We start from the raw sequence: 10,717 nt of genomic DNA, 5'->3' as shown, positions 1-10,717 counted from the left end.
TTCACCTCTGCTATTGCAGGGTTCTCAGGATCATAAGCTTCTTCTTCAGAAGATGCCTCTTGAGTACTGTTGGATGCAGCTTGCATTCCATTCAGACTCTGAGAAATCATATTGACTTGCTGAGTCAATATTTTGTTCTGAGCCAATATGGCATTCAGAGTATCAATTTCAAGAACTCTCTTCTTCTGAGGCGTCCCATTACTCACAGGATTTCTCTCAGAAGTGTACATAAACTGGTTGTTAGCAACCATGTCAATGAGTTCTTGAGCTTCTGTAGGCATTTTCTTTAGGTGAATGGATCCACCTGCAGAAGTATCCAATGACATCTTAGCTAATTCAGACAGACCATCATAGAATATATCCAGGATGGTCCATTCTGAAAGCATGTCAGAAGGACACTTTTTGGTCAGTTGCTTGTATCTCTCCCAAGCTTCATAGAGGGATTCACCTTCCTTCTGTCTGAAGGTTTGGACATCCACTCTAAGCTTACTAAGCTTTTGAGGAGGAAAAAACTTGGCTAAGAAAGCCTTGACCAGCTTATCCCAAGAATTCAGGCTATCTTTAGGTTGTGAGTCCAACCATGTTCTAGCTCTGTTTCTTACAGCAAAAGGGAAAAGCATGAGCCTGTAGACTTCAGGATCTACTCCATTAGTCTTAACAGTATCACATATCTGCAAGAATTCAGTTAAGAACTGAAAGGGATCTTCAGATGGAAGTCCATGAAACTTGCAGTTCTGCTGCATCAGAGAAACTAATTGAGGTTTCAGCTCAAAATTGTTTGCTCCAATGGCAGGAATGGAGATGCTTCTTCCATGTAAATTGGAATTAGGTACAGTAAAGTCACCAAGCATCCTCCTTGCATTATTATTATTTTCGGCTGCCATCTCCTCTTCTTGTTCGAAAATTCCTGTAAGGTTGTCTCTGGATTGTTGTATTTTAGCTTCTCTTAGTTTTCTTTTCAGAGTCCTTTCAGGTTCAGGATCTGCTTCAACAAGAATGTTCTTGTCCTTGCTCCTTCTCATGTAAAAAAGAAGAGGACTAAAGATACCAGGGATCCTCTTTACCACAGTATAGAGGTTCCCTTGTTGTTAGTAGAAGAAGAAAAGAATAGTAGAAGAGAAAAGCAAGGAGAATCCAAATAGAAGGGTGAGAATAGGAGCAGTGATTTGAGATGAAGAGAAGCGTTAGTAAATAAATAAATAAATAGAAGAAGATGAGAGAGAGAAGTTTTCGAAAATAATTTTTGAAAAAGAGTTAGTGATTTTCGAAAATTAAAGGGGGAATAAAATTAAAATAAAAAATTGAAACAATTAGTTAATTAAAAGAATTTTGAAAAAGGAGGAAGATAATTTTCGGAAATTAGAGAGGGAAAATTAGTTAGGTGGTTTTGAAAAAGATAAGAAACAAACAAAAAATCAATTAGTTAGTTGAAACAAATTTTGAAAATCAATTTTTAAAAGATAAGATAAGAAGTTAGAAAAGATATTTGAAAAAGATATGATATGAAAAGTTATGATTAAAAAGATATGATTTTGAAAAAGATAAGATAAAAAGATATTTTTGAAAAGATATGATTGAAATTAGTTTTGAAAAAGATTTGATTTTTTTAAAATCATAATTAATGACTTGATTCACAAGAAATCACAAGATATGATTCTAGAACTTAAAGTTTGAATCTTTCTTAACAAGTAAGTAACAAACTTGAAATTTTTGAATCAAAACATTAATTTTTGATGATATTTTCGAAAATTATGAGATAAAATTGAGAAAAAGATTTTTGAAAAATATTTTTAAAATTTTCGAAAATAAATAAGAAAAATGAGAAAGATTTGATTTTTGAAAAAGATAAGATTTTTAAATTGAAAATTTGATTTGACTCATAAGAAACAATTGAATTTTAAAAATTTTGAAAAAGTCAATCCAAATTTTCGAAATTTATGAGAGAAAAAAGGAAAGATATTTTTTTGATTTTTAAATTTTTAATGAAGAAAGAGAAAAACATGAGAAAGACTCAATGCATAAAAATTTTGGATTAAAACAATGAATGCATGCAAGAATGCTATGAATGTCAAGATGAACACCAAGAACACTTTGAAGATCATGATGAACATCAAGAATATATTTTTGAAAATTTTTATATGCAAAGAAAACATGCAAGACACCAAACTTAGAAATCTTTAATGCTTGGACTCTAACAAACGAAAAATACATATGAAAAACAAGAAAAGACACAAAACAAAAAAATATGAAGATCAAACAAGAAGACTGGCCAAGAACAACTTGAAGATCATGAAGAACACTATGAATGCATGAATTTTCAAAAAATACATAAATTTTTAGAAAAAATGCAATTGACACCAAACTTAAAAATTTGACTCAAGACTCAAACAAGAAACACAAGAATATTTTTTATTTTTATGATTTTATTAAATTTTTTTTTTTGTATTTTATTTTATTTTTTCGAAAAACATATAGGAAAAAGGAAATAAGAAATTCAAAAATTTTTAATAAGAATTCTAGGAATCTTTCAATGTTGGCCTAAAGCTCCAATCCAAGGGTTGGGCATGGCTTAATAGCCAGCCAGCTTTAGGATATAAATCAGGCATGCAACAGCTGATATTCCAATTAACTTGCCTCTATGCTAATGGTTGGAAGCCACAGTCCAAAAGAATTAGACATGGCTTTACAGCCAGCCAGGCTTCAACATGCTTCATGAAACACTAGAATTCATTCTTAAAAATTTAGAATAATTTTCGAAAACAGATGAGAAATTTTTGAAAGATTTTTGAAAATTTTTTTTTAAAAAATAAAAAAAAAAAAATTACCTAATCTGAGCAACAAGATGAACCGTCAGTTGTCCAAACCCGAACAATCCCTAGCAACGGTGCCAAAAACTTGGTATGCGAAATTGTTACTCAGGTTGTAAAATTTGTTGTTCGTTCTCTCCCTGGCAATGGCGCCAACAAACTGGTGCACAATACCATGGTCCAAACATAACTTCACAACTTCGCACAACTAACCAGCAAGTGCACTGGGTCGTCCAAGTAATAAAACCTTACGTGAGTAAGGGTCGATCCCACGGAGATTCTTGGTATGAAGCAAGCTATGGTCATCTTGTAAATCTCATTCAGGCGGATATCAAATGGTTATAGTATTTTCGAATAATAATAATAAATAAACATAAAATAAAGATAAAAATACTTATGTATATCATTGGTGAGAATTTCAGATAAGCGTATAGAGATGCTTTCGTTCCTCTGAATCTCTGCTTTCCCGCTGTCTTCATCCAATCAGTCTTACTCCTTTCCATGGCAAGCTTTCTGTAAGGGCATCACCGTTGTCAATGGCTATATCCCATCCTCTCTGTGAAAATGGTCCAAATGCTCTGTCATGGCATGGCTAATCATCTGGAGGTTCTCGATCATACTGGAATAGGATTCACCCTCCTTTTGCGTCTGTCACTACGCCCAGCACTCGCGAGTTTGAAGTTCGTCACAGCCATCCCTTCCCAGATCCTACTCAGAATACCACAGACAAGGTTTAGACTTTTTGGATCTCAGGAATGGCCATCCATGGGTTCTAACTTATACCACGAAGATACTAATAACTCGGACTCGGTCCCCTGATTAGATATCTAAGAGATATTCATTCTAGCTTGTTTGCATGTAAAACGGAAGTGTTTGTCAGGCACGCGTTCATAAGTGAGAATGATGATGAGCGTCACATAATCATCACATTCATCATGTTCTTGGGAATGAATGGATATCTTAGAAGTGGAATAAGTTGAATTGAATAGAAAAACAGTAGTACTTTGCATTAAATCATGAGGAACAGCAGAGCTCCACACCTTAATCTATGGAGTGTAGAAACTCTACCGTTTGAAAATACATAAGTGATGAAGGTCCAGGCATGGCCGAATGGCCAGCCCCCAAACATGATCAATATGATCCAAAGATTGAACTAAAAATCATAAGATGTAAATACAATAATAAAAAGTCCTATTTATACTAAACTAGCTACTAGGGTTTACAGAAGTAAGTAATTGATGCATAAATCCACTTTCGGGGCCCACTTGGTGTGTGCTTGGGCTGAGCTTGAAGTTTACACGTGCAGAGGCTTCTTTTGGAGTTGAACGCCAAGTTGTAACGTATTTTTGGCATTCAACTCTGGTTCGTGACGTGTTTCTGGCGTTTAACTCCAGACTGCAGCGTAGAACTGGCGTTCAACGCCCTTTTGCGTCATCTAAACTCGACCAAAGTATAAACTATTATATATTGCTGGAAAGCCCTGGATGTCTACTTTCCAACGCAATTAGAAGCGCGCCATTTTGAGTTCTGTATCTCCAAAAAATCCACTTTGAGTGCAGGGAGGTCAGAATCCAACAGCATCAGCAGTCCTTCTTCAACCTCTGAATCTGATTTTTGCTCAAGTCCCTCAATTTCAGCCAGAAAATACCTGAAATCACAGAAAAACACACAAACTCATAGTAAAGTCCAGAAATGTGAATTTAACATAAAAACTAATAAAAACATCCCTAAAAGTAACTAGATCCTACTAAAAATATACTAAAAACAATGCCAAAAAGCGTATAAATTATCCGCTCAAAAATCAGGGAAGTCGATCCAAGTATCAAGTGTAACCCTTGCCCCGACCACCCAACCACTAGAAAAAAAGATACAATGAAAGCACACATTAATTACATAATTTGGAAACATGTTCACATAATGAATATAATATTATATAGCACACTCTGTTAACTTGCTCAAGAAGTTAAATGCTATGTGCCTAATGCAAAATATATGCATGGCTCTCGGAGGCTACCATGCTCCATTAAACGAGAAACAAGTGTTCTAATAGAGTCCACTCAATCTTTCGTTACCACATGTATCCACAAATGACGGAGGAAAAAGAACCATGCATCTGACGTCTCACCCTCGACAAGGGCAAAGGCAATATGCACAATATTATTGTTGCCATCCTGTGAAACTGCAACCAACAGTGCTCCTTTATATTTTTCATACAAGTGTGTGTCATCTTCCAATACAATCGGCTTTCAATGTCTAAAAATTCTCTGATGCAAGCATAAAAACTAGAAAATATTTTATTTAGAACCCTGACATCCTGAGCCAAATCATCCCCATGGTAGCAAGGGAACATTTCATACTTGACAACTGCTGATAGTTCTTTTTTAACCATTACTTCAAACTATGTGGGCAATGCTTCATAAGAGAGGATTTCAAGCCACCAAAATTTTTTCCATTACCTTCGGCTTAGTCAATCATGCTTTACGGTAGCTAATCATATAGTTGAACTTCAATTGGACATTTGAAATCACATATCATAGCTTTATAGATGAGTCGATCTCTACTAATGGCTTAATTGCTTCTGCAATTGTGTCTGAGTCCAACTTCGAATGATCCTAAGAAATAGTAACTCTGGTATAGGTGTGGCTATCATTGCTTCGTCTAATCTTTCAATAATACTTTCTCTGCATCATGCTAACCCTGATAAGTCAATCACAGCTGGCCCTATATTGCACACATTTTGTGTAAAATGTCATTGACTCAGACTCATAAACCTGGTAATCAACACCTCTGTGAAGGGTATAATATTTTACTAGCTTTATCACGACCTCTCTCGAATGAAATTCCATTTCGATGACAAACTCACCATCTACGACAACAGGTGGATTTACAATAACACCGCAAAATATATTTACACAGTGCAAGATCTTAATCTACAAATTAAATATTTAACTTACTGATTAAAATATGGTGCTTACAACTACAAACCTGTATTGGCATACTCTGGAAACTTTGGTGCATTCATAGCCTCGATATCCAAAGTGCGCATGAAAGATGGCTCTCCAAATAGATGCTCATTTGCTAGTGTATTTGCCACATCCTCTACATCTAACTCGATGATGCAGTCCTCTTGATCCTCATGTGCATTGGGATCAACGACTTCATAGTTGCCTTTATATTCCTCTTCGCTTTCACTATTATAACCTCCCCAATCGAAATCTGACTCAGGTTCTTCGACGGTATTAGGTAATTGTTTGAATTCCACATATAGCTCAACAACCTACACTTGTGATTGAGCTTGACAGTAGATTGAGAACATCCTTTGCAAACTTGGTCATCAGTGATGTACATCACCTAAATTGGATGAACCCATTGAATACTAATACAGGTCGTCTACAATTGTGGAACAAAAAATTTCATAAGAGGAGGGCCAAATTAAATACAAAATAAATTAAAATATAATATAATAAAAAATTAACAAAATCAAATTTATAGCATATATATCAAAGGAATAATTATATTATATAAAATTCAATATTCAACTATATACTTTTAGATTTTGGTATTTTTAAACTTGATCGATGATGCTTCATGAAACTAAAATCATCAATTATCATCTCTAAAGTGAATTTTGAAGCAATTTTCTTTTCAATATATACTATACTCTACTAAAAATTTATCTTTCATCTTGTTTCAAAGCTTTGTTTTAATAATCTTCGTAGCTGAAAAAGTTCGTTCAGTTGTTGTTATTGTCACAAGAAGAGTCAAAATAAAATAAATTAATATATCAATTAAAGTATAAACATTTGATTTTTCTGTCTCTGTCAATTTTTGACACAATTCAACAATAGTTGACAAATTCTAAAAATATGGAGCTTTAATCACATCAAGTTCATAATGTTGTAACTCATAATCCAGTTGAATCTTTTCTTACTCGGAAAAATCTAAAGAATAGAAATTCTTTGCAAGATTGTATATGTTGCAAACACTGAATGACTTGAAAACATCTTTAGGATCCAAAGATGCACTCAATATGAGACGCTCGGTTGTTTGCTCACTAAATCTAATATTTATCTCTTTCAATTGAAAATCTATCACGCTAGTAAAAATGTTAAAACGGTAATAATGTTTAACAGTGACAACATCCTTTTTATGACAAGATCGGATTATGTCACTAAAAGAAGTACCCATATCAGGTATCTAAATAGCATGATCATTGCAGAAAGAACTAACTTTAACAAAAGTACTCCCCAACTACCATGTCTTAACTGTTAAATCAATGACTTTGTACTAAAAACTAGAAGCATAGCATTCAAAATGTCTTGAGATTTTTGTTGCAATCCTTGACAAAGTTTATAAGTGATTCCCATGATTTCTTTCATCATATGCAAACTAAAAACAAAATCAAATGATAATAAAGATTTAAGGGCATAAGTGGCATCACCACGTTGAGAATATGTAGAGCTATTAGTAGCCAAATCTTCAAGAACTGAAGTTGTTGCTCTGAATATACGTAAAAAGATACAAATTGAGTTGAAGTAAGAGCTCTACATGGTATCTCCATACCTTTTTAATGTGCCAATTTCATTAGCTCTCCTTCCTATTTCAATTTGATTAGTTGCAACTAAATGGAAAATTTAAGTTGCATAAGTATATTGTAATTCATCATTGTGTTTTTAAGAATAAGACAAAATATTGACAATATTACTCAAACTTTGAAGAAAAAGCATGAATATCAACAACTTCTTTAGCTACAGCAACAAGAGTTAGCTATAATTTATTAGCAAAGCAATGAACATAATATGTATAAGGATACTCTTGAATAATTAAAGCTTGTAATCATTTTCACTCTCTACGTATATTACTAGCCCCATCATACCCTTGACATCAAACATTTTGACTGTTGAGATTGTGATGAGATAATACAAAACAAATCTCTTGTTTAAGAGTAGTAGAAGTGGTATTTTTGACATGAATAACATCTATTAGCCTTTCTTTGACAAATCTATGCTTATCAACAAATCTAACAAGTGTCATTTGTTCTCTTTTAGTTTCATCTATAGCTTTATCAACAATCAAACAAAACTTTGCCTCACCACATTCTCATTGCGAAATTCATTTTGCACTTTTCTAGCAAAAATATGTAGAATTTTCTTTTGAATAGAAGGCGATGTGTATATTGTATTTTGAGGAACATTCTCCAAGATAACTACATCCACTTTCTTATTGTAAGAAGCTAAAAATTTTAACATTTCAAAAAAATTTTCTCGACTCATGATTCTCGTCATGTCCCCTAAAAGCAAAAGCTTAAAACGTTAACCATCTGACAGTATCAATAGAGGCTTTAAGACGCAATCTATTGCTTAAAATTTGTTGTGAGCTTTGCTTAGCCAATACTTTGTCAATGTGGCATAATTGGTTAAGCAAATCTTTACGAGACTTATCAGCAATACTGTGAGGAGAATTAAGAGATTTACCCACATGAAATAAAAATGTGCAATCCATTTCATTATTCACTTTTTTCCAATTGCAAAATTCTCGTGATGTGAATGGACTTGATTTTCTAGAAAATAAATAACATGAAAGACAAAATGCAGCATCCTCTTTTGACGAATATTCTAGTCAAGAAAAACTCTTAAACCAATGAGTTTTGAAACGATGAGGATGACTTTCAAGGCCAAAAAGAGGGTACTCATCCATGATAAATTGATATGGTCTAAACTTTATATATGCTCTACAGATTTCATCTTGTTGATTAGCAGGATAATTCTAAATTTGTGGAGGCTTTTCAGGATCATGCATCAATATATCAATATTAATTTGTTCTATTTGAGTCCTTGTTATTTTCACTACAAGAAAAAATGTTGAGTCCTTGTTATTTAAGTCAGTGTGCCACCAGCGCTACTGCTGCCACCTGCAGTAGGACCACTGCCACCAGCGGTCGATGCCAGCGGTGTGCATTTAGGCTTGGTACACCTCCATCTGAGCCTCCATACGCTACATCCGCTCCAGCGACTCCCTAAACTCCAGCCTGAGTTCATCCGTAGATGTCACGCGGGTGGGGATCTCTTGATACCTCTCCCAATTATCATTAAGCTCTTGAGCCTACTGGTGAAGGTTGCGCTGGAGCTCTTGCACCTGGAGCATCAGATCCATGCCTTCCTCGGGTTGGACGGCTCGACTAGTGGCAGAGCCTGACGACAGCCTCAATGTTGAGGTGCGGAGGCTACTGACGAAGAACGAACCTATCCTGTATATTCGATTCTTGTACGGGGCTGAGGCAATTTCGTGCCAAACCGCATCGGGGTCGACGACTGAGGCCTTAGATCCATCGGTGGCGTCCTCCCCACTTTGCTGAGACTGCTGAGTCGCGGCCTCTAGTCTCTTTGTTTAGGACTCCTGTGCAATTAACACAAGTTACTGTGTGATTAGCAAGCTAAGATAGATATACAGTTAATATCTAATAATTTCATAGCAGAAGATAATCAGACGTATGTTTACTCACATAATGGTCCTAAGACCGCTGATCAACAAATCTTGCTTTGTTCTCCTTTAGCATGTGGGTATACTTGAAGGTCTCCACCAATGTGGCCTCGTAGTCCAACAACTTCGACTACACAAGTTGCATTGAAATACAAAATTATTAAAATTCCTAGTAATGATATGCAAAACAGATAACATAACGAAGTTATTAATATTAAAGGAACTACATACCAGCCTGGCCTTCGTCTTCGTGAAGGTCGTCGAGCCGCCGGTGTACTTTGACGACCTCTCTGATGCCCTGTTAGCTCAGTTGGTGAGACGCTGATGCCTGAACCCTACATTGGCCTCCCAATGAGCGAACAGGCCCTTCTTTACCTCCGGTCAGAGCCAGCACATCCACTGGTCCTAGCCATGGCAAACATCATCCAGCATCTGCTGGAGCCGCCGACCCGTTCTATAGTCAAATATCTTCTGGATGGCTAGGTCGTGCTCATCCTAAATGAAGTGCAGCTGCAACAAAGAAGCTTAAAATTCAATTAAACAAGATAAAAGATATAAACTAGCTAAAAAGAATTAAAACAGAAACAATGAAAGTAATTACCGCCCATTTCTCAAACCAACGCTACCTGGTTTCAGCGAGAATCTTCGTGTAGCTAGGCTAGGGCTCGTCGTATATTAGCTTGATGGCATTCGTCATCTCCTGAGTACACGCATTCGGGTTTGGCAAAAACCTAATAACCACCCACAAAGAATAAAACTAGAAAATAATAGCCACCAGCATTTCAAATCAACCTAAATCCACTAAAAAGGAATTAATTTTCAGGAAATCTCAGCAATAACAAGAATCATAATCAATAAAACTAGAAAACAATAACCAGCAACATTCCAAATCAGCCTAAATCCACTAAATAGGAATCAATTTTCAAGAAATCTCAGCAACAACAAGAATCATAATTAATAAAACTAGAAAACAATAACCAGCAGCATTCCAAATCAACCTAAATCCACTAAACAGGAATCAATTTTCAGGAAATCTCAGCAACAACAAAAATCATTATCAATAAAACTAGAAAACAATATAACCAGCAACATTCCAAATCAACCTAAATCCACTAAACAAGAATCATTTTTTAGGAAATCTCAGCAACAACAAGAATCATAATCAATAAAACTAGAAAACAATAAACCAAAATTACATGAGCATTGAACATGATACTTACTCCGTGCCGCCATCAGACCAAATACGCAACTGTATGATAGCAAGTGATGGAAGGGCATCAGCTGCTGCCTCACTGCCATAATTGGACTTTGGGGCCGCGGCATCCGTCGCTGGACTCAGTATCGCCATGGATCAGGCTGCTGAGCGGTAGGAGGTGGTGTCGTCGCTGTGGACGGTGGTACGTAGTTGGGGTTAGGGACCATGATGAACG

The 10,717-nt window shown here is 35.5% G+C and overlaps 1 non-coding gene across 1 annotated transcript; it reads left to right on the top strand.

Annotated features, from left to right (window-relative positions):
• The first annotated feature begins 380 nt into the window (after positions 1–380).
• Positions 381–488, top strand: LOC148574853 (small nucleolar RNA R71). The gene has a single exon (XR_015905749.1). It is a non-coding gene; the product is annotated as a small nucleolar RNA R71 (small nucleolar RNA).
• The last annotated feature ends 10,229 nt before the right edge of the window (positions 489–10,717 follow it).

The sequence above is a fragment of the Arachis ipaensis genome, chromosome B2 (assembly GCF_059453495.1).
Source record: "Arachis ipaensis isolate K30076 ecotype BB chromosome B2, ASM5945349v1, whole genome shotgun sequence".
NCBI lineage: Eukaryota > Viridiplantae > Streptophyta > Magnoliopsida > Fabales > Fabaceae > Arachis > Arachis ipaensis.
This window is presented reverse-complemented; position numbering and strand designations above follow the sequence as displayed.